Below are 24944 nucleotides of genomic sequence, written 5' to 3'. Positions count from 1 at the left end.
TAACTGGATCAGACTGTGGGGAAGTTTATGTCACAGGGTTGTTATAAACATTGGAGGAGTCAGCTAGCAGTTAGTGAAGGCTAACAGTTGGGTGTGATACCAGTAGAGGCAGACCAGCCAAAAACTTAATGGGGAGATTGGAGACAGAGACAAAGAGAGCCAGCTAAAACCACAGTCATCCTGGTGGACAGGGAGACTGCACACATTCCCAAGACTGTTAACTCCGTGGAGCAACACCAGAGGCTACATTGCAGGGGAAATGGATTTCACTGAACTAGACAAGCCAGGTCTCTAAACAAATGAACAAGCAAACAGTACAACAAGCCCCATTTCTGGAGGAGGGGGCAGTATCCAAAGTTACTACAATATATTATCTGAAATGTCCTGTTTTAACAAAATCTATATATATAAACAGTAAAGTGTGACTGATACACAAGAAAAAAAAACAGGTGATAGAAACTGCCTGTGAAAGGGCCTGTATATTTAAGCCACTAACATTCTGGTAAACAAAGATGTCAAAGTAGCTATTATAATATGTTCAAAGAACTGATGACAATGTCTGGCCAAACAGATAATATCAATAGAGATAAAAATCATGAAAAAGAATCAAATAAAGTTATGGAGCTAAAAGGAACAATAACCAAAAAGAAAAATTTACTAGAGAAGTCAACAGTAGATTTGAAGTAGAAGAATAATCATCAGTCTTGAAGAGAGATGTGCAATCTGAAGGAATAAAGAAAAAAGAGTGAAGAAAAACTGACAGAGCCTCCAAGAAATGTTAGACACCATTAAGGGCAACATATGCATAACATGAATACCAGAAGGTAAGGAAGAAGGAACAGAACAAATGTTAGAAGAAATCATTGTTGAACATTTTCCACATTAGGTGAAAAATAGTAATTGACACATCTGTTGTAAGCTGAAGAATGGCCTCCCCAAATATGTCCTCACCTTAATTCTCAGAGAACATTATCTTGTATGGCAAAGAGACTTTGCAGAAATGATTAAATTAAAGATCTTGAGAAAGGGAGATTTATTCTGGATTATTTGGGTGGGCCCAATGTAATCACAAGGGTCTTTATAAGAGGGAGGCAGGAGGGTCAGAGTGAGTAGTAGGAGATATGACAGTAGCAAGAGATTGGATTACTGTGGCCATAAACCAGGGAATATCAACAGCCTCCAGAAGTTAGAGGAGACAGGGAACAGATTCTTCCCAGGAGCCTCCAGAAGGAACTAGCCCTGACAGTATCTTGATTTTAGCCCTGTAAGACTCATTTCAGACTTCTGACATCCAGAACAATAAGAGAATAAATTTGTGTTGTTTTAAGCCCTAAATCTGTGGTAATTTGTTATAGCAGCAACAGGAAGCTAACACAACATCCAAGAAGCTCAAGAACTTCAAGTAGAAGAAATGCAAAGAGATACACACCTAGACAAATCATAGTCGAAATATTGAAAGAAAAAGACAAAGAGAAAAATCTTGAAACCAGAAAAAGAAAAATGAATCATCAAAAGGGAACTCCGAAATAGTCACAGCAGACTTCTCATCAGAAACAATGGTAACCAGATGGCAGTGGATAACATATTCAAAGTGCTGAAAGCAAAAACCATCAACTAAGAATCTTATATAGTAAAACTATCTTTAAAAAATGAAGGCATAGTAAAAACATTCCCAGATAAGAGAATTAACTGCTTGCAGACTTGCTTCACAAGATTTATTAAAGAAATTCTTTGGGTTGGAAGCAAGTGACCACAGATGGCAATTTGAATCCACATGAAAAAATGAAGAGCTCTGGTAAAGGTAATTATATAGGTAATTACAAAATACAGTATAATGTATACACCCTCTCTTTTCTTCCTTTAACTTATTTTAAGAGCAATTTCATAAAGCTATATGTATAAAATTGTATTTTGGGGTCATTAACATAGAAATGTAATACATTTGATAATGATAATAAGAACACAAAGGTGGTGGGTGGGTAAGGAAATCACATTAGATGGCAACACAAATTCACAGGAAGACATGAAGATAGACAGAGATGGCAAATGAGAAAGTTAACATAAACTCTATAACTATATGCTTGCTCTTCTTTCTTCCCTCGGATTCTTTAAAGAGACATAAAATTAGGTAAATTAATAATTATAGCAATGTATTATTGGGTTTGTAACACACACACACATATATGTAAAATACGTATAGTAATACAACAAAAGGGGAGAAAAAGTAGAACTATAAAGGAGTAAAGTTTCTACATATCCTTGATTTAAGTTAATATAAATCTGGAGTCAATTTTGATAAGTTAAGATTTATACAGGCATATCTCATTTTACTCTGCTTCACTTTATTATGTTTTGCAGATACTGCACTTTTACAAATTGAAGGTTTGCGGCAACCCTGTATCAAGCAAATCTATTGGTGCCATTTTTCCAGCAGCATTTGCTCATTTCACGTCTCTGTGTCATGGTACTTTTTGCACTATTTCAACCCCTTCACCAGCAAAAAGATTATGACTTGCTGAAGGCTCAGATGATGCTTAGCATGTTTTAGAAATAAAATATTTTTAAATTAAGGTCTGTACATTGTATTTTTAGACATAATGCTATTGCACACTTAACAGACTACGGTATAGTGTAAACATACCTTTCATACACACTAGGAAACAAAAAGAATTTATATGACTTGCATTACTGCAATATTTGTTTTATTGCAATGGTGTGGAACCAAATCTGCAATATCTTCAAGGTATGGCTGTATTGTAAGCCTTAGCAATCACTAAGAAAATCACACAAAAAATACAGTTAAATATTATTAAATTAATTAAAATGTTACACCAGAAAATGTTAAAATAATGCAAAAGAAGGCAGTAAGGGGAAACAGAAGAACAAAATAGGTATGAGACATATAGAAAACAAAAAGTAAAAGGTAGACATGTATGCAACAATAGCAACAATAACATTAAGTATGAATGGATTAAAATATCCAATCAAAATGTAGAAAATATGAGACTGGAAAAAACAAAATAAAACAAAGATCCTACTATTTGTTGTCCACAAATGACACAAAGATATAAATAGGCCAAAAGAAAAAGGATGTAAAAAAATATACCATGAAAACCACAGAAGAACTGGAGCAGCTATACCAATACCAGACAAAATGGATGTTAAAACAAAAATATTACTAGAGATAAAGGACATTTAAAAATTATAAAAGTACAAACAGTTGGAAAGATATACCATGTTCTTGGATTGGAAGAATCAGCATTGTGAAAATGACTATACTACCCAAAGCGATCTACAGATTCAATTCAATCCTTATCAAATTACCAATGGCATTTTTCACAGAACTAGAACAAACAATTTTAAAATTTGTATGGAAACACAAAAGACCTCGAATAGCCAAAGCAATCTTGAGAAAGAAAAAGGGAGCTGGAGGAATCAGGCTCCCTGACTTCAGACTATACTACAAAGATACAGTAATTAAGACAGTATGGTACTGGCACAAAAATAGAAATATAGATCAATGGAACAGGATAGGAAGCCCAGAGATAAACCCACACACATATGGTCACCTTATTTTTGACAAAGGAGGCAAGAATGTACAATGGAGAAAAGATAGCCTCTTCAATAAGTGATGCTGGGAAAACTGGACAGCTACATGTAAAAGAATGAAATTAGAATACTTCCTAACACCATACACAAAAATAAACTCCAAGTGGATCAAAGACCTAAATGTAAGGCCAGACACTATAAAACTCTTACAGGAAAATATAGGCAGAACACTCTATGGCATAGATCACAGCAAGATCCTTTTTGACCCACCTCCTAGAATAATGGAAATAAAATAAAAAATAAACAAATGGGACCTTATGAAACTTAAAAGCTGTAGCACAGCAAAGGAAACTGTAAACAACACAAAAAGACAGCCCTCAGAATACGAGATAATATTTGCCAATGAAGCAACTGACAAAGGATTAATCTCCAAAATATACAAGCAGCTCATGCAGCTCAATATCAAAAAAACAAACAGCCCATTCCAAGAATGGGTGGAAGACCTAAATAGACATTTCTCCAAAGTAGACATACAGATTGTTGACAAACACATGAAAAGATGCTCAACATCACTAATCATCAGAGAAATTCAAATCAAAACTACAATGAGGTATTACCTCACACCAGTCAGAATGGCCATCATCAAAAAATCTAGAAACAATAAATGCTGGAGAGGGTGTGGAGAAAAGGGAACCCTCTTGCACTGTTGGTGGGAATGTAAATTGATACAGCCACTATGGAGAACAGTATGGAGGTTCCTTAAAAAGCTAAAAATAGAACTACCAGACGACTCAGCAATCCCACTACTGAGCATATACCCTGAGAAAACCATAATTCAAAAAGAGTCATGTACCACAATGTTCATTGCAGCTCTATTTACAATAGCCAGGACATAGAAGCAACCTAAGTGTCCATCGACAGATGAATGGATAAAGAAGATGTGGCACATATATACAATGGAATATTACTCAGCCATAAAAAGAAATGAAATTGAGTTATTTGTAGTTAGGTGGATGGACCTAGAGTCTGTCATACAGAGTGAAGTAAGTCAGAAAGAGAAAAACAAATACCATATGCTAACACATATATATAGAATCTAAAAAAAAGAAAATGTCTGAAGAGCCTAGGGGCAGGACAGGAATAAAGATGCAGATGTAGAGAATGGACTTGAGGACATGGGGAGGGGGAAGGGTAAGCTAGGACGAAGTCAGGGAGTGGCATGGACATATATACACTACCAAATGTAAAATAGATAGCTAGTGGGAAGCAGCTGCATAGCACAGGGAGATCAGCTCAGTGCTTTGTGACCACCTAAAGGGGTGGGATAGGGAGGGTGTGAGGGAGACGCAAGAGGGAGGAGATATGGGGATATATGTATATGTATAGCTGAGTCACTTTGTTATAAAGCAGAAACTAACACACCATTGTAAAACAATTATACTACAATAAAGATGTTAAAAAAAAAATACATGTACCACAATATTCATTGCAGCACTACTTACAATAGCCAGGACATGGAGGCAACCTAAGTGTCCATCAACAGATGAATGGATAAAGAAGATGTGGCACATATATACAATGGAATATAACTCAGCCATAAAAAGGAACGAAATTGAGTTATTTGTAATGAGGTGGATGGACCCAGAGCCTGTCATACAGAGTGAAGTAAGTCAGAAAGAGAAAAACAAATACCGGGTGCTAATGCACATATATGGAATCTAAAAAAACGGTACTGATGAACCTAGTGGCAGGGCAGGAATAAAGTCGCAGATATAGAGAACGGACTTGAGGACACAGTGGGGGAAGGGGAAGCTGGGACGAAGTGAGAGAGTAGCACTGACATATATACACTACCAAATGTAAAATGGTTGGCTAGTGGGAAGCTGCTAGAGATCAGCTCGATGCTTTGTGATGACCTAGAGGGGTGGGATAGGGAGGGTAGGAGGGAGACGCAAGAGGGAGGAAATATGGGGATATATGTATACATATATCTGATCCACTTTGTTGTACAGCAGAAACTAACACAACATTGTAAAGCAATTATACTCCAATAAAGATATAAAAAATTATAAAAGGGTCAATTCATCATGAAGATACCATAATTATAAACATATATGCATCTAAAACAGAGTCCAAAATTCATGCAGCAAGAATTGACAAAATTGAAGGGAGAAATAGACAATTAAACAACGGCAAGATGAATACTTTAATAACCCATTTCAATAATAGATAAAACAAAAGTTGAAGATAAACAATGATGAACAATACTGGAACAATACCATAAACCAGCTAGACCTAAGATCTATAGAATGCTTCACCCAACAACAGCAAGATACGAATTCATCTCTAGAACACATGGGATGTTCTCTAGAATATACTGCATGCGAGGTCAAAAAAAATAACCTCAATAAATTTAAAGGATTAAAATCATACCACTTATGTCCTTTAGCCAAAATGGAATTGTCTGAAATGAATAATAGAATAAAATCTGAGAAATTAATGAATATATGGGAAGTAAATAACACACCTCTAAATAACCAATGGGTCAAAGAAAATATGACAAGGTAAGTTAGAAAATACTTTTAGATAAATGAAAATAAAGCACAGCATCGTAACACATCAGAATATCAGATGTAGCTAAAGCAAGTCTTAAGAGTAACTTTATAGCTTCAAATGCCTACATGAAAAAAAGAATGTTCTCAAATCAATAACGACCTTAAGTAATAAGAAGGAGCAGAAACTAAACCCAAAGCAAACAAAAGGAAGGAGTTGATAAAGATTAGAGTGAATCAATCAAATAAAAAAATAGAATACAAAATAGAGAAAATCAACAAAAACCAAAAAATTGTTCTTTGTAAAGATCAACAAAATTGATCAACGTCTTAATTAGACTGACAATGAAAAAAAGGACTCGAATTACTATAATCAGGAATGATTTACCAAAAAAAAAAAAAAAGTTTTATGAGGGAATACTATGAACAACTGTATGCCAGCAAATGAGATAATTTAGATGAAATGGAGAGGTTCCTAAAAAGGCACAAACAACCTAGACTCAAGTAGAAAGAGAGTATCTGAATAGAGCTATTACAAAGATTGGATTAGTAATTTTTAAGACTTTCCACAAAGAAAAGCCTTGGACTAGATGACTTCAATGGTGAATTCTACCAATAATTTAAAGAATTAATATCATTCATTCACAAACTCCTCCAAAAATAGAAGAGGAGGGAACACTTCTCAACTCATTCTCTGAGGCCAGTGTTTCCCTGTTACCAAAGACAAACAACACCATCACAAGAAAACTACAGACTATTATCTCATATAATATAGACATAAATATTCTCAGTAAAATACTATCAAACCGAATCTAGCGACAAATGAAAGGAATTATACACCATGACTAAGTGGGATTTATGCCAGAAATGCAAGGTTGGATTAACACCCCAAAATCAATTAATGTAATAAACCACATTAATAGATTAAGAACAAAGTCTACATATCTACATTATCTATTGATAATCTCAATAGATGCAGAAAAAGCATTTGAAAAAATTCAACACCCTTTCACAATAAAACACTCAACAAACTGGGAATATAAAGGACTTCCTTAATGTGATTAAGAGTGTCTGCAAAACCTCCACAGCTAACATCATACTTAATGGTGAATGACTGGATGCTTTCTCCATAAGATGAGGAACAAGACAAAGATGTCTGTTCTCACCACTTCTATTCAACATTTTGCTGGAGCCAAGGAAATTAGACAAGAAAAGAAATAAAAAGTATCCAGTTTGGAAAATAAGAAGTACTGAACAATTGAAATGAAATTAATAAAACAATTCCATTTACAATAGCATCAAAAAGAAAAAAATAGAAGTGGAAGCTATGTACACTGAAAACCATAAAGCCTTCTAGAAAGAGTTTAAAGAATATCTAAATAAACAGAAAGACATTCAATGTTCATGGATCAGAAGACTTAATATTGTTAAGATGGCAATATTCCCCAGATTGATTTACAGTCAATAAAATTCCTATCAAAATTCCAGCTGCCTATTATTTTCATAATTCAACAAACTGATCCTAAAATTTATATGAAAATTCAAGGATTCAGAATTGCCAAAACAAATTGCAATCATTGTTGCTTTTGTTGTGGTCATCCATGTACAATGCTTGGTGTCAGTCGATTTATCTCTTGTAAAAATAAAATACAGTGTGTGTGTGTGAAAAAAAAAAATAAATAAGAGAAGAAAATAGTTAATATTTCCCTATGTAAAAAAAAAAAAAAAGAATTGCCAAAACAATTTTGAAAAAAAAAAAACCCAAAACCCAAAGTTGGAAGACTCATACTTCCTGATTTTAAAGCTACAAAATGACACAAAGACAGTGTGGTGTTGGCATAAGGATATCACACATAAAAATTAGCTCAAAATGATCATAAAAACCTAAATGTAAGCGCTAAAACTTTTAGATGAAAACATAAGAGTAAATCTTCATGACTTTGGGTTAGCCAATGTTTTCTTAAATGCGATATAAATCACACCTCATCATGGTATATAATCTTTTTCATATATTTTTCTTTATTAAATGCTCCTTGGGTTGTGGCAAACTTTTGATTAGTTTCCAGAGTACTCAGAAAGTTGGTTTTGACAACTTTTGATGTTGCTTTATGGAGAAGTAGGTTTTCGGGGCGGTATAAGTCTAAAGGGGCAGTATTGGAGCTCCTCTATGGTGACGGAGCAGTTCTATACCTTGATGGTGGCTATTAATGAGATCCAATTGCAAGGAACTAGACGCATGCACACACACGTGAACGTAGGTTTTTAAAAAGGTGAAAATTGACTAAGGTCTGTAGTCTAGTTCCCTGTATTGTATCAATGTCAATTTTCTGGTTTTGACATTATGCTACACTTGTAAAAGGTGTCAATCTTGGATGAAAGTTACCTGGGTCACTTTGTACTATAACTGCAGCTTCCTATAAATCTATAATCATTTCACAATAAAAAGTTAAGGAAAGAAACAAATATCTTTCCCAAAGAAGCACTTTTAAAATGCCTATTTTATCAGAAAGGAAGAAAGTAAAAAAGTAAGTAAAAAGGGTAATTTTAAAATTTCCAAAATATTTAAAGCTCATAAAGTGGCGTAAGTTAAAGCTCATACTATTCATGGGATTATAATAGGATTTGGTTGGACTTCAGAGTAAAAAATAATCTGTCATGCCATTACTCAAACCTGCATGTTACCTACATGTGTGCAAACAATACATAAAATGAGCAGTTTTGACTGTTTTTAGTTCATAAACATATAGGGGGAAAAGATTAACCTAAAGTATGTAAAAACTTGTGCTTAATTTCGAGAACTAAATTAATCTATAAAATTGGAAAAAATTATTATTAGGACTGAAGTGCCAATAATAACAGAAATCATGACATGTTGGGGTATAAAGAATGTTGAGCCATAAATGTCATCAGAGCTGGCAAATGTTTTTAGCTTTCCTTCCTCTTTAATGTTCAATGTCCCACTGCATGTTTTTCCATAGTTTATTGACTGATATTTAGTTTAATATTTCGCTACTACAAATAACGTTTTAGTGAATTTTCTTATCATATGTCTTCTTATTATAGTAAAATATACATAACATTTATCATTTTAACAATTTATAAGTATACGATTAAGTGGCATTAAGTTGCACATTCACAATGCTGTGCAACTATCACCACCATTTATTTCCAAAACTTTTTCATCACACCAAATAGAAACTGTGTACCCATTGAATTATTTCCTGTTACCCTCCTCCTCCCAATCCCTGGTAACCTCTCTTCTACTTTCATGTCTGTGAATTTTCTTCTTCTAGAAACTTCATGTAAGTGGGATAATACAATATTTGTCCTTTTGTGTCTGGCTTATTTCATTTAGCATAATGTTTTCAAGTACTTTCCACTCTGTAGCATGTATCAGAATTTTATCTCTATTTAAGGCTGAATAATATTCCATTGTATGGATATACCACATTTTGTTTATCCATTCATCCATTGATGAGCACTTAGGTTGTTTCCACCTTTTGGCCTGATTGAGGCCGAGAGTTCTAGGATAGCTTGGGAGAGGCAGGGAGTCCTAGCACAGGCCTGGGGGTGGCAGGGAGCTCTGAACTTGCCTGGGAGGCAGCAAGGGCTTTTATTAGGCTCAAACTCAGAGCTAAAATAAGAGGTGGGAGAAGCGCAGGCCACCCAAGCTCACAGCCTGGTAGGTCCTCCTTGTACCTGCCATGTGGGGACACCTCGTAAATATCCTTTTATTGGTGAGGGGACCATGTGTGAGCAGGACTGTGGAGGCCTGAACTCTGAATTTTAGGTTAGCACAGAGGTTATGGGAGAATCTGCTGAGAAGCTCTGAGAGCTCAGAGGCCCTAAATGTGGGTCAGCCAGGAGCTGAGTCAGTACAGAGCACCGTGTACTGGCGACCAGCTGAGCCAGAGCTGCTCCAACCAGCCCAGCACCTAAATCAAGTCTGCTGCTGGGGCCCCAGTCAGAGGGCTCCTGCAGCACTTCCGTTGGTCAGGGGCCTTCAATCAGAGCAGAGCAATGGACAGCACAGAGCAGAGCCCCTGCCTCCCCGGCTAATGAGACAAGACCTGGGAGCCGGGAGCAGCAGGGACAGACACACCCAGATCAGCCATCTGCCTTTGAACTTGGGAAAACGGGAGGCAGATTCCTACGGTCAGAAAAGCATCTGATGGTGGGATAGTGAGGGCTGGTGGCTGGCCACGCTGACCTCTTCCTGGCACTTTCACCACCAGTGTTCGGAGATTCCATGAGTCCTGGGGGTCAGGACCTGAGCTGCAGTGATGAAGAAAACCCATGACCACAGTGTGATTGCAAGGGCATCTCCTACTTTGGGGGCTGGCAGAGGGACCCGAGAGGCTGTTGCGCCTGCTAGGGCCTTAAGTTTGGGTTCTGCGCGCTGTGCTGGCCTGTGCCCTCACCCAGGACACCCGACAGCTGTTCAGGGAGCTGTCAGTGACCACTGTCCCTAGGGGCCGCACAGATATATGCTATCCAGCCGCCCGTGACCCGAAGAGGTTCCTCCCCCTCCCTCCTCCGACTCCTCACCTGGCAGGGTTCCCTCACCTGGCAGGGTTCCTCCCCTAAGGCGTTCAGAGATGAGCATCGCATCATGAGGAGGGGCCTGGCCAGGTGCACTTTGACAGGAACTTCGGGCTGCCTTCCGAGGAGGAGCCAGGAGCCGGGTCAGCCAGAGGCCTCAAAAGGCTGCCGCCAGGCAGGTGAAGAAGGCCCGGCAGCGGCATCCGCGGAATGTTCTCTAATCCGCCTCCCGCCCCAGCTAGGGCGGCCACGGGAGAGGCCCCCTCCCCTCTGCTGCGCCAGCTCCACCGCCTCCCAGCGAAGGCTGTCCCAGCTCCTCCGCGACCAGGGAGAGGCCCCAATCCTCACGCCCATCACTAGGGGATAATATGTAGACACAGGTGGAAATGGAAGTGAACGCACTTAACATGCATGTAACCAACACATCCCTTCACAGATGTTAACTATCTCAATAACCCCCTAGTAAAAATCACAGTTTTCCAGTCTTACAGATAATGCCACATTCTTGCACTCTCAACATGTATTCCTGTGGGATGGATTTTCTTTTAAATGCAATTGCTGGTTGGAAGGTCAGCATACTTAAAAGTTGGTGGGCACCGTCAAATTCCCCTGAAAAGACTGTACTAGCTTAAACTCCCACCAATACAGTGCCAAGGAGTTTCCTAGGAGAATCTGGGCTGCTTGGCAGCGTTTACCAGCAGTGCACACAGTTGCCCATCTCCACGGCCGGCTGAGTATTGCATATTATTGTGTTTTCATGTTATTATTCTTAAAAGCTTTGCCGTTCTAGCTCAAGTTAACACTCTGGTTTACACCTGCTTTGGGATTGCCTGCCATCTAAGAGTGATTTTATGTTTTTAAATGAATGGGGAAAAAAAGTAAAATATATCATGGCGTGAAAATTATACAAAATTCAAATTTCAGTGTGCATGAATAAGGTCTTATTGAAACCTAGTCATTCTCAATCATTTATGCGTCATCCTGGCTGCTTTTCTGAGACAGCCACAGAGGTAAGGGATGTGACTGTAGGGCCCAGGCCTCTGGCCCTTCAGAGAAAAAGTTTGCTGACCCCTGACACAGCTCATGAAAACCATGGGAATTCACTGTTGTTTGTGAGTGTGGGTCCCCACGTAAAGGCTGCTCCTGCCATCCGCCATGTCCCCTACTCCAGCTCCTGACTGTCCTTCCCACAGGCCTGCTTTTCCACCCCTCATGTCTTCTCTTTCCCTTCCCACTAACTGTTCCCCACAGGCCTATTCCTCCCCACCACCCCAAGTCCCCTCCTGCATCCTTCATGTCTCCTTCTGTCCTCCTGGGGCTGTCCTCCCACAGACCTGCTCCTTCTACCCTCATGTCCCCCTCTATACCTCCGACTGTCCCCCACAGGCCTACTCCTTCCATCTTCCGTGTTCCCTCCTGCCCCACCCACTTGTCCCCCATAGACCTGCTCCTTCCACCCCAGGCTGTCCGCTACTAGTACTTCCCACCCCGGCGTTATGGCTCTTCCTCTGTTCATCTTGACCCAGGAGTCCGCTGTGGCCCCACAGATCCTCCTGACTGCGCTTTCCACTTCATGGGCCTGTTTCTGCAGAGCCATGCTGGCCTCCAGCTGGCATGGATGATGCCCCTGGGTGGGAGGACTCAGGCCACCCCTGGGAACCTGCCCTTGTGGGGGGCTTTCTGCTGGGCGACCTCTCCCAGGATCAGTTCTGAGGATTCCCTGCCCCACATGCTGGGCCTCATGGGCCTTAGTCAGAGTCAGTCGGGTGGATGAGCTGCAAGATGGGCTCAGACCAGGCTGCCTCTGATCCCCTGGAGTCGCTATCTGAGGCCAGCGTAGCAGGAAAATACCAGAAACAATACTGGGCTCCTGCCAAGGGACCAGCCCACCCACACCTTGCTTCATGCCCTCAGTGTTCTCTATCCACTCTTCGCCCCCATGAACTCCATGCCAGACAGACCCAGAACATACCTAGGAGGCCAGGAGGGCGAGGCCTGGCCCTGCAATAGGTCCTGAGTGACTGCGAGTGGCATGACGTCTTGGGTCCAGGCATCAGCCCCAGGTGTGGTCATCATTTATCCTCAGGCCTGACATAGGTCTGATCCATGTCCCTGTGCTCAGAGCCTAGACCCAGGGGCTGGGCCAAGTAGCTCCCACCTGCCTCCTGCCTGGGAGCCTCTGCCAGGCCTAAACCAAGCCAGGGGCATCCTCACTCTACCTCTCACCCCACTGCAGTTCCCCACCCCTGTCCCTAGCCCTTTCCAGGAGGGCTCAGCCAAACTGGAAGCCCCAATGAGCTGTAACTCCAGTGCCATCCAGCCTCTGACACCTGTGGCCCTCCAGACACCTGTGTGAAGACATCATAACCCTCACCTCCAGCCAGCCACCTGGGAAGCCCATAGAATCATGAGAAATGAGACATATTTGTTGTCCTAAGCCATCAAGTTTGGGAACGGTCTGTTATGCAGCAAAAACAAACTGATACATAGTAAGAGGTAGTAAGAGCTGAATTTGAGGATGTCTAGGGCTGAAGATCATGTGGTGGGGTAAGATCAGGCAGCTGGGATAAGCCTGGATTCTCCTACTGCCAGTGGCAGGCTGCTGGGGTTACACTCCCCACACCATGGCTATCACCCTTCCCAGAAACAACCCTAAGCTGACGGACCTGTGAATTATTCCCAATGTACAAAGCCTGTGTCCTCCCAAGACCTGGTGTGGGAAGAAACGCTCCTCACTCCTGAGTGCCCTAACCTGAGGGGAAGCTGTGAGGGTACTAAAGAGAGGGAAAGCAAACAAGAGCAAGCCAGAACATCCAAGTCTCACCCTGGGGAGCATGGAAACCAGACAGGCAGGTTCTGGTCAAGGAGGGCTGGGTGAGAGGCACACAGACCAGGACCCGGGCCAACCCCTGTTGGGAAGCTTTGCCTGGGCCTGAGGACAGTCCCCCTGGGCAGTGACCTCAAGGAGAAGCCATTTGGAGGCCTGGCTCAAGGATCCCCAGCTGCAGTCTGTGTGGAGGAGCCCTGGACATGGGTCTACTGTGGCCCACCTCCCTGGGCCTCAGTTTCCCCAGCTGCAAAAGAAGGGTTACACCAAGTCTTCCTTGGGAGATGACTTGAGCAGGGTGTACGTGGCCTGTGCTCCTTCCAGACACAGCTTCCCCCTCCCACAGCTGGTTCCCATTAGAACAGGGCTCAGATCCCACTGGTTAAGTGAACTTGTCAAGCAAATGAGGAAACCTGATCCTTCTCTCATTCCACATTCCAGCCTTGGGAGCAGGCGGAGCAACATGCTCCTGTCTCCTCAACCCTGCCCTCCTGGACCTTTATTCTCAACCGGCTACAGAGGGCAGGCAGGGACTCCCAGGAAGAGGAGCCCTGGATGTGGCCCATTCCAACAAGAGAGCTATTTGGAGAGCCCCCTTCTCGTGGCCTAGCTTCTGGGGCCACTGGCTTTTGGCTTGAGTCCTGTTGACCTAAAACAAATAGACTGCCAGCTATTTCTCCAGCGAATATGGGTTTATTCGGGATCAGCAGAGAATTGAAATTCAGGGTCAGCCACCATGGCGAGCCATGTGCAAGCTCTTGCACAGCAAGGAAAGGAGGACTCTTTTATAGAGGGGAAAAGAAAGTTGGGAAGGCTACAGTAAACAAGGAGTCTATGGCTTTTCATTGGCTGAGTCCTTGCCAGAAAGAAAGAGGAGTCTTTCTTCTTCCCATTGGGCTGTGTTATTGACACAGGGAGTGAGAGCTCCCCTTTCTAGTGTCCCAACCCTATTTAATTGAGGTTTCTGTTTATTAGTTTTTTACATTTCTCCCTTTTTGATCTCTGAAAGTGTTGCAGATCAAGAGTCAGGTTTTCCGGTTTCAGCAGCTTTTTTTCTCTCAGAGCCAAGAAGGACCTTTCCTGGGTGTAGTGTCCTATGTCGGAGGGTAAGTACACAGATTGGAAACCTACTGAGGTTACATTTGAGTAAAAAGGAGGGGTAGGAGGGAGAACTCTCAGGCACTTTTTATCTAAAGTCCATATGTTATCAAGATCATATCAAGGCTTGGTCTGGATATCTTAGGAAAGTTGTCTCATCAGATGTCATCTGCTTTAATTCTAGGAAATCTTTACTTTCAGGTCACCAGATGATGTGCAGGTCCAGTCAGAGTTTGGTGCTTTCTTTAGGTGTGTCATGTGAATCCAAAGGTTTATTCCCTGGAGATTGGTGGCACAACAGTTGGTTAGAAGTATTTGATGGACACTTTTTAGTGAGGTTGAAGAGAGTCTTTCTGTAGGTATCTTTTCCAATATACAAAGTATCCAGGTTTCAAGGTATGATGTTTAAGGTCTTCATCTCTTGAGAGTGCACTGTGAAAAGATTGTTCTACCAAAACATGGTAATTTTAAATAGAAGCAATTAGGTCTTTGCAATATTGGAGTATCTCTCCTTTTATCAGTAATGGGTAAAAAGAGACAGGAGGTAAGTACATTGGGCATCCTCTGACTATCTCAGTGGGTGAGAGTTTATGAGTTCTGAAATGCTTTTGGTCAAGATATTTGGAGTCTCTATGAATTTTGCCAATTGAGTGTTAATAGTGCCATTAGTGCATTCGACTAACCAGAGTATTGAGGGTGGTAAGTGCAGTAAAAGAGTCGTAAAACCAGCCAACCTGTAGAGACGTGTTGAAGTACCTGACCAATGAAATGGGTTCCTTGGTCACTATGAATTCAAGAGGAATTCCGCAGATAGGGATAATTTTTTCCAAAAGGGCTTTAGCCGCAAAAGAGGCAGTAGCCTGTCTGCAAGGGAAAGCTTCAGTCCAGTGTGAAAACATGCATACCATGACTAAAACATATTTATATCCACTAGACAGAGAAAGTTGTATGAAATCCATTTGCCAGAACTCAAATGGTCCATTAGGCAGTTTAAAATGTCCAGGAGCAGTACAAGTAGGCCTCCTTGGGTTGTGATATGGACCAGCAAGGCAAGTGAGGTAGGAACTTTCTGTAGCCTTGTTAATGTTTCCCCATCAATATTGATTCATGAAGGCTATCTTTTTTCAGTAGACCACTGGATTAAGGCATGTACAGTGGTGAGGAGTGGGAATTTTAGAGTCTCCAGTAGGACTGGGCTGTTATTCGGTCTGAACCAAATTATTTGGTCTGAACCAGAGCTTTCTCTTTTTATGGAACCAACAATTCTTGGATTTCCGATCTTATTTTTCCTTTTCTGAGGACAGTTGTTGGGCTTCTCTAGCCAGTTTTTCTAAGTTATCCTTTGGGGGAAATATTCCTTTGGACCACGACAGAGGTTTGGCTGCTGTTGGTTCCTTTAAAGGAAGCATTCCTTGCAGAAATGTCAGCAAGGTGATTTCCCTTAGCTTCCAGAAAGTCAAGTATAGGATGTCCCAGAATCTTAATAATAGCTAAAGCTCAGGTAAAATATCGTATCCAATAATTCCTGAACATAGGGGCCATTTAAAATTTTATTTCTGCTGTAAGTAAGGAAGACATATTGCTTCCACCATATCCCCAAATCATGGGCTATCTGAAAGCATATTTACTATCAACATAAATATTGGTGGTTTTGTCCGTGGCTAAAGGGTAAGCCTATGTAAGAATGTATCAGGCTGAGGTAGCCACAGGTAAAGATGCTGCCTCAACAACATCAAAAGGGGTTGCAATAGCATTCCCAGCACAATATTTACCATTGTTACCTTTTATTTATTTTCTTATAAAAGGCTGCTACATTTTAATCCTGAATTATGTGATTATCCCTAGAAAGGTAAAAGAAAAATACATAAACATGATGACTATCTGGATTATAATATGGTGATATTATTTCTAAGGTGATATTAAACCTAATTTTTTAAATTTTTTAAATTAATTTTTATTGGTGTATAGTTGCTTTACAACGTTGTGTTAGTTTCTGCTGTACAGCAAAGTGAATCAGCTATATGTAAACATATATCCCCTCTTTTCTGAATTTCCTTCAATCTCACTCCTGGACATATACCAGGAGAAAACCATAATTCAAAAAGATACATGTACCCCAATGTTAATTGCAGCACTATTTACAATAGCCAGGACATGGAAGCAACCCCTAAATGTCCATCATCAGAGGAATGGATAAAGAAGATGCAGTACATATATACAATGGAATATTACTCAGCCATAAAAAGGAAAGAAATTGTGCCATTTGCAGAGATGTGGATGGACCTAGAGACTGTCATACAGAGTGAAGTAAATCAGAAAGAGAAAAACAAATATCGTATAATATTGCTTATATGTGGAATCTAGAAAAATGGTACAGGTGAACTTATTTGCAAAGCAGAAATAGAGACACAGATGTAGAGAACAAACGTATGTATACCGGGGGTCGGGGGGTGGTGGGATGAATTGGGAGATTGGGATTGGCATATATACACTACTATGTATAAAATAGATAACTAATGAGAACCTACTCTATAGCACAGGGAACTCTACTCAATGCTCTGTGGTGACCATTGTTACCTTTTAAATAAGAACCATCTGTGAACCATGAGACTCAGCATTACGCAGAGGAGCTTCATCACAAGGAGTCAGGAGGTGGTCCATCAGCATTAAGCAGTTGAAGAAGAGTAACAGGGTTAAAGTTACCACAATGCAAAAGCATTACATGAGGAACAGTTAACAAAAGGACTTCACAGGAGGTGAGGCAGCTGACTGAGAAATATTGGGTGGGATGAAAGTTCAGGAGAGCTTCTACTGTATGAGGTACAAAAATAGTTAAAGAAGATCCCGTGATTTTCTCGGTGACCTTCACCAAAAAGACAGTGGCACTAATGGCCCTAAGGCAAAGTGGGTTATCCGCACGCCACAGGGCCCAGCTTCTGGTTATAATACTCTGTGGATTGATGGTGGTTCCCTTGTTTCTGGGTGAGTACCCCAAGGGCATTCCCTTTCTTTTCACATACAAAAAACAAAAATGGAATCTGATAATTATGATGCCCAAGGGCAGGTGAGTTCATCACACTCTCCTTTAAGGCCTTAAAAGTTATATTATTTGGTTCTTCCCATAAAATTGGGTTGGGGTTGTTATTCTTCAGTAAAAAAATACAGAGATTTGGCCATAAGAGATAAATTTGGAATCCAATTTCACCAATAACTGACTAACCCAAGAAAACCTTGCAGTTGGCACTTATTCTTGGGTTTTGGGAAACTTGGGTCACAATGAAGCATATCTGGATCTAGATATAGCCCTTGTTCTGATATCAGATGCCCTAAATATCAAACCTGGGTTTGGTCAAACTGCAATTTTTCTTTAGTGACCTTATATCCCTTTAAGGCTAAAAGTTTTAGCAAGAGGAAGGTGCCTTCCTGTGAGGAGGTTTGAGAAGGAGAGCAAAGAAGCAAATTATCCACATACTGCAACAGAGTAGACCCTCTAGGGAACCTAATGTCATCCATATCAGCCTTCAGGATTTGTGAGACTCCCAGTAAAACCCTGAGGCAATACTGTCCAGGTGAATTGTTTTTCTTCCCAAGTGAGGGCAAAAGGTATCGGCTAGCTCTATCAACTGGAGTATGAAGAATGCACTGCACAAATCAATTCCGGTGGGAATGGATGTTAGTACAAGGGTTAGGAACAACAGGGTGTACAATGTTGTTTATTGCTTGGGGGTCCTGGACAAACCTCCACCCTAGGCCCTTAGGTTTTATCACTGATAAAATGGGAGTGCTACAGGGGCTAGTCCAAGGGATAATAAGATCTTGAACTTTGTAATCTTCTATTATGGGCTTTGTGCCTTAAAGGGCTTCTTTACTTATATTACTATATATATACATTCTGGGAAGAGGCTTTGAAGGATATATTTGAATCTTGATGAGAGGTACATGTGAATTTTGCCAAAATCAGTTGGAGATTTTGCCCAAAGGAGGATGGTAGCTAATTCAATATGGACAAATTATCAGTGTTTCCAGAATCAGCTCTGTTATCAGAGACAGAGCAAATAAAAGGTGTCAAAAGGTCATTTAATTCACCTGATTGGTTACTTTGATGACTACTGTCAAATTCTAGAATTATTTCCTCTTTTTTGGAGAAAATTCCAGCATAATACTTCTTTAAGAAATCTTGGCCTAATAAATGGATAGGGGCAGAGGAACTAAAGAGAAAAGGGCGTGGATCTCTCAGAGGGCCTAAGAAAGAGGGAATAGGTTCAGAAACAGGAACCTGTTGAGGTTCATTAGAGATCCCCACTATTTAAACGTTTTGGTACTAGAGTGTGGCTCTCTTGTCAGTTAGTACTGGAAGAGACCCATCCCTAATCTGGAGAAGTGTTTCTCCAAGCTGATTAAGAGGGAATATTGGGAAGAGCCTCTGTTGTTCCTTCGAGCCTCGTCATTGAGAACTGGACGGACATTGGAAAAGTTGGTCAAAGGGCTGCAGGTGCCTAAAGCACTTAAATTTGTAACAATCTCTTTTCCAATATCATTGCTTTGCAATAACAGCAGAAACAAAAAGAGTTTTGGTTTCCCTTAGGGGCCTTCATTTGCTGGAGTAGAAGATTAAGCATTTTAGCAGTCTTCCTTTTAGGTGACTCATTTAGAAAGTTTGTTTGCCAGATTAACTAAATGTGGAGTAGACACAGTTTCTCATTCTATCCTGGTCCTTTTTACTAGAAAGGTAAGGCCCTGATTCAGTCCATTAATAAGCATAGAGTTAAAAGCTACCTTGGTGGAATCAACATCTGAAGGAAGACCAGAATTTTCTTTAAAAATAATCTGAAGTCAATTATAATAGTCATGAACATGTTCTTCAGATTTTTGTGTGCAAGTCTGACTTTTGTCCCAATCAACAAGCTTTGGAAAAGCCCTAGGAATTGTCCAATGAAGTTGTGTAGTGATTGCCTGAACCTAATCATATAATAAGTTAGCAGGCTGATCTCCTGGTTGTAATGCTAGAGACCTTTCAAGGTTTTCCCAGTTATCGGTTTTCATCCAATGCTGGGCCTGGCCTTCAGTGACAAGCATATGAACTAGCTGATGTAAGTCAGAGAAACCAGGTTGATAAGTTTGAATAACTGTATTAAATTCCTCAGAAAATATCTGAGGATCTTTGGTTATTTTGGGAAATTCCTTGACTATGACTCACAGTTCAGCTTTAGTGTAGGGCATATAAGAAATTAAGGATATAGCCTCTGGATCCTTAGAAGACTTAATTTTTTTTTTTAATTATTTATTTATTTATCTATGGCTGTGTTGGGTCTTCGTTTCTGTGCGAGGGCTTTCTCTAGCTGCGGCAAGCGGGGGCCACTCCTCATCGCGGTGCGCGGGCCTCCCACCATCGCGGCCTCTCTTGTTGCAGAGCACAGGCTCCAGACGCGCAGGCTCAGCAATTGTGGCTCACGGGCCCAGCCGCTCCGCGGCACGCGGGATCCTCCCAGACCAGGGCCCGAACCCGTGTCCCCTGCATCGGCAGGCAGACTCTCAACCACTGCGCCACCAGGGAAGCCCAGAAGACTTAATTTTAAAGGAACAGATTCTAACAAATTCAGAGGAAAGGGGAGTGGAGAGAGTTTCAGAAAAAAGGGAAATTTGGTGACAGAAATAAGATAGGGGAATTGAGAGTATAGCCTCAAAATACCAATCAAAATAGACATTCCATTCAGTTTGGGAAATTTTAGAGCTATGGTAGTCTAATTTGGTTTTAAGAAAATTAAGTTGGGGGATTTCAAGTTTTCCCATAATGGTAATTAATGTTCTAAATTGCCTTTGGTTAGGTTGGTCCATTTAGTTAGAATTGTGCATGAGGAAGGACTGTGGTTTTTAAACATAAAATCAGCCAAAGTCCCTGTGTCGGGGGGTAACCTCAAAATATTTAGGTAACTAGGATCCCATTTATCAGGGTTTCTTCTCTAGAGTGGAAAAATAATTTTCAAATGGCCTAAACAGCTTACAGCTCAAACAGTTTACAGTTTAAACAGTTTAAAGAGCTCAGATAGCTCTGGAGGCCTGCAACTCAAACAGCCTGCAGGCCTAATAGCAGCCAGTTCTAAGGAAGCAGCTTGGTCCTGGAGGAGCCAGGCCGAAGGCTCAGCCCAGTTCCCATAGAACAACCCCTATTTCGAAGGAATGGGCCAAAGGCTGAACTGGCACAGCTCCAATAAACCAGCCTCCCCCTCACCCCCCTACCCCATTCCCAAAGGAATGGGTTGAAGACTAGCCACTTCCAGGAGAAAAAGCCCCTGTTCCAAAGGGAATTTGCTGAAGGCTAACACAGAATGCCATATGAGTACTCACATACAGAACAAGGCCTTAACCAGAAAGGATGAAACTTTAAATTGATCCCAAGTAAAACCTGGAGAGCTTCAAAATGCAAAGAGAACATGAGCTCAGATCCAGGAGAAAGATGTACCTTCAAACCCCAGGGTCAGCAAGAAAAGCAGTGAGCAACAGTGGGGTCCCACACCTGTTTGCTTACTAGCTCTGGAGCCTTCTCTGACCCCCATATGGGCCACCAAAATGTTGACCTGAAACAGACTGCCAGTTATTTCTCCAGCAAAAATGTGAAATAACTGGAGACTGCCAGTTATTACTCCAGCAGAGAATTGCATTTTGGGGTTTGCAACCATGGTGAGCCACAGGCAAGTCCCTGTGTGGCTAGGGTAGGAGAACACTTTTATAGAGGGGAAAAGGAAGTTGGGGGGGCTACAGTAAACAAAGAGTCTATGACCTTTCATTGGCTGAGTCCTTGCCAGGAAAGAAGAGGAGTTGCAGGGTGTGAGAGCTCCCCCTTCTGGTCTCCTGACTCCATTTAACCGGGGTTTCTGTTCATTAATTTTTTTTTACAGCCCTGAGAGAGGCTGGGCTGCTTGCCCCACTTCCAGGACCAAACACCACCCTGTCCTCTGATGTGAGAGAGATCCCCTTACCCTGCGAGGGCCTACCCAGTGAGAAGGAAGGAAAGAAGCTGCCCCAGGACCCCCAGAAGCCCACCCTGCTTGTGCCTGTGGAGTCATAACTCTGAGCACTGCACACGTTGTGCTGTGGCCCCACATCTCCACCTGCCCCAGCCTGTCTTCTTTCCCCATTCTGTTCGCCTGGCCTGTGTCTGCCCCCAGCCAGGCCAAGCCATGGGGCATCGTCCCTTGTCCAGGAGACCCAAGCTGGAATGACCAGGGTCCAGTGTCCTTGCTTGCTGCAGAGCTCCCTGCACCACCTGCCTGGAGGTTGCTACGTCCTCCCCACACCACTGCGGGGGCTCCTTGGCCTTGTACAGACGAAGGTTAAAGGGACGGGGAAAGACTGACCCCAGGGAAGCTGGTCCTCAGGACATGCCATGCATGCACAACAGGGACTGCGGCCTTGCTGTGCACATGTGTGGAGCTGTGTGTGGGCGCCATGTGTGGGAACAGGGGTTGTGTCCTGTGCACTTTTCTTGGGGGCACCATGAAGGGGCCATTGGTGCCCCTGGTTCTTAGCTCCCAGCCTGGCCCTGGTGACAGGGGAGATTCACACTGGCATGCCCCTCCAGAGAGCAGAGGCCTCAGCCACTGTCCCTGAGGCCCACGAGGGAAGCTGCCATGAGTCTTCATTCTCTAGAACAGGAAATGAAGCTTGCCCCTGGCCAAACATGCTGCCCCTCTTCTCAGACCTGGTCTTATTCCTGACCCTGTGGCCTCTTGGTGGGGCCTGCTGGGAGAAGGGCAGGTGGGGCAGGGGGCACTGAGCTCCTGTTCTAGGCTGGGCCTCATGCCCAGTGTCCACTTCTCCTTATTCCCCACCTGCCCTGGGGCACGTTCCCCTAGGGCTTCTTGACCCCAGGGGCCTCCTGGGGTTGCACTGGTTCTCACTGAGGAGAAAGCTAGAGACTGTTCTAGGTCCTGGGACCCTTTGCCTTCAGGTACCAGGGCTCTTACAGCTGTAGGGGAGGCCCTGAGGCAGCACAGGTTGGGTGGCTGGTGGCCCTGGGAGATCCTGGTCATGGGGCTCAGGACCCTGGGGACAAGTGCCAGCCAGGCTGGGCTGGAGGATGGTCCAAACCTTAGCTGAGACCAACAGGGACTCAGGAGGTGGGGCTGACCCTGCTCCACAGTCTGGGAGCCAGCCAGGACCCGTCCTTGAGAGGGACACTTCAGGCCCATGTCCAACCCGGCCATGGGGTTCTGTGATTCCAGATTACCTGGAATCTGGCAGGACAGGGTCTCTTGCTCCCAAGTCCTGAGACCTCTTGACTCTCAACTGAGGGTCACCACTTCCCTTGGGTACCCACCTATCTGTCCATTTCACTTGTGCTCTGGGCTTATCCCTCTTACTGTTTGGACCATAGCTCTCAGCCTCCATCTGACCCTGGTCCTCACCACCTGGGTTCTAGGAGCCTGTCTGCACCAATCTATAGCAATTCTGCTCCACACCCTAGGAGGCCTCACTGATGCTGCAGGATGTCCACCTGGAGGGTGTTGCTGGAGCCCCTGCCCTTTATCAACCATCTAGGGCATTGGTCCATACTGGACACACAAGCAGGTACTCTGGAATGTACACATGCACACACGTACTCATACATATGCACTGTGCACACACACACACACACACTTGTACTCACACACGGGCAAACATACAAATGAACAGTTGCATATGCATACACATGCACTTGTAGGTGCACTTGCACAACACACTCACACACTTGTATTCACACATGCATGCACTCACACTAGTACACTTGCATGCACGAGCACACTGGCATACATGCAGTCATGTTCACACAATATACACGTACACACATGAGCATTTTCAGACATGCATTCACGTACATGAACACATTGCACACACTCTGGCATGCTTGCACACATGCAATTACATGTATACATTACACCCACACGCATGCAGTCACACACACAAACACTTGCATGTACGCACACTTGTACATATATGCACATATTTGCACATGCACAGGTACACTTGCACACATGTGATGACACTCATAAGAACTCATAAGAATTCAGGTTCACATGTGCTCTGGTCACACCAGCTGTGCCCGCCTTCATACATACAAGCCATCCTCTTCTCTGGACTTTGAGTTTCAGTTGCCCCCCACACCCTCCCTGTCCCCTCTATCGGGTCAGCTTGCGGTCTGCCCTCAGGGTCCAGTTCCTACAGGCTTCCACTCTGCAATGCCAAGCCTCTCAGGTGGTTATCTATAACCCTATACCTGAGCAGTGGTTATCTGTCCCCACATGCCTCTTGAGGGCAGGACTGTTCCAGGAACATAACCCCACCCAGGAAATTCCTGCCTAGTTTAATCAGCAGTGACTCACCCTGGCTGCAGTCTTCCCAGGGGCTCTGAAGGCTCAGGCCCAAGCAGGGGTAGAAAAGATGGGCTCAGCCCCTCACGGCACTAGGTCACTGTCTACTACAGGGTGGGCAGCCAGTCCAGGGTCAGACCATGGATGTGGTCGAGCTGGGAGCTGAGCCCATGGGCATGGGTGTCAGAACTGGGCCTTTACATGTACATACACAGGCTCACCAACAAGTCCTGAATTCCCAGATCTGGGGCTTCCCCATAGCCCTAGGGTTTTGATGGGACCACACTCCCGACCAGGATGGCTCATGGATGAGGGGTGCTGGACCTCTGCTCTGAGACTTGAACATGGAGCAGGGACCCAGGCCCAGCCCCGCTCAGGAAAGGGCCAACTGCATGGAGGTGGAAGGAGGGGAGGAGGGTGAGAAGTGGGTGAGAAGGACCCACTGCCCTCCTCATTAGTGGGGCACTACCCAGGATGGACACAGGTAACAGTGGTGGAGAAGGGCCAGCACAGATACCCACAGGCCACAGCTGGAGTAGACTTAGTGTGAAGCATGTCTAACCCCCCTTCAGGCAGGGACAGTAAATCAGAGGTAAAGCTGGGAAGAGGCTCAGGACCCAGGTACCCAGGAAGAATGTGAGTCCTGGTGAAGCTGAGGGAACGGTGGTGGTTCAAATGCAAGGCAGGTTGTTGCATAGGGATAGACATAGGACCAATGGGATGGAGCTGGGAGTACAGGGACACATCAAGCATCTATGGCCAGTGGATTTCACCAGGAGTACAAAGACCATTTGGGGAAAGAAGAATCTCATCAACAAATGATGCTGGGACAACTGGATAGCCACACACAAAAGATGGAGTTGGACCCCTACCTCAAATTAACCCCCCACCTCAATTAATCAAAATGGGTCCGAGATGTAAAACTATAAAACTCATAGAAGAAAACACAGGGACAAATCATGATCTGGGATTTGGCAATGAATTCTTAGATATGACACTACAAGCAATAAAAGAAAAATAGACTTCATC

General features: G+C 43.0%; 1 protein-coding gene across 2 annotated transcripts in view; it reads right to left on the bottom strand.

Moving 5' to 3' along the window:
• Window positions 1-24944, bottom strand: part of SNAP47 (synaptosome associated protein 47) — a 159603-nt gene that overhangs the window by 46508 nt on the left and 88151 nt on the right. Inside the window, exon 6 of one of the 2 annotated variants that reach the window (XR_009502508.1) lies at window positions 14828-14847. The exons of the other annotated variant lie outside the window; for it this stretch is intronic. The gene's annotated coding sequence lies outside the window, so the exon portion shown is untranslated. Of the gene's footprint in view, window positions 1-14827; window positions 14848-24944 lie in introns of those variants that run through there. 2 annotated transcript variants of the gene reach the window in all.

This window comes from Balaenoptera ricei, chromosome 3 (genome assembly GCF_028023285.1).
Source record: "Balaenoptera ricei isolate mBalRic1 chromosome 3, mBalRic1.hap2, whole genome shotgun sequence".
NCBI classification, from domain to species: Eukaryota; Metazoa; Chordata; class Mammalia; order Artiodactyla; family Balaenopteridae; genus Balaenoptera; species Balaenoptera ricei.
The sequence above is the reverse complement of the archived record's forward strand: the minus strand, read 5'-3'. Positions and strand labels throughout refer to the sequence as shown.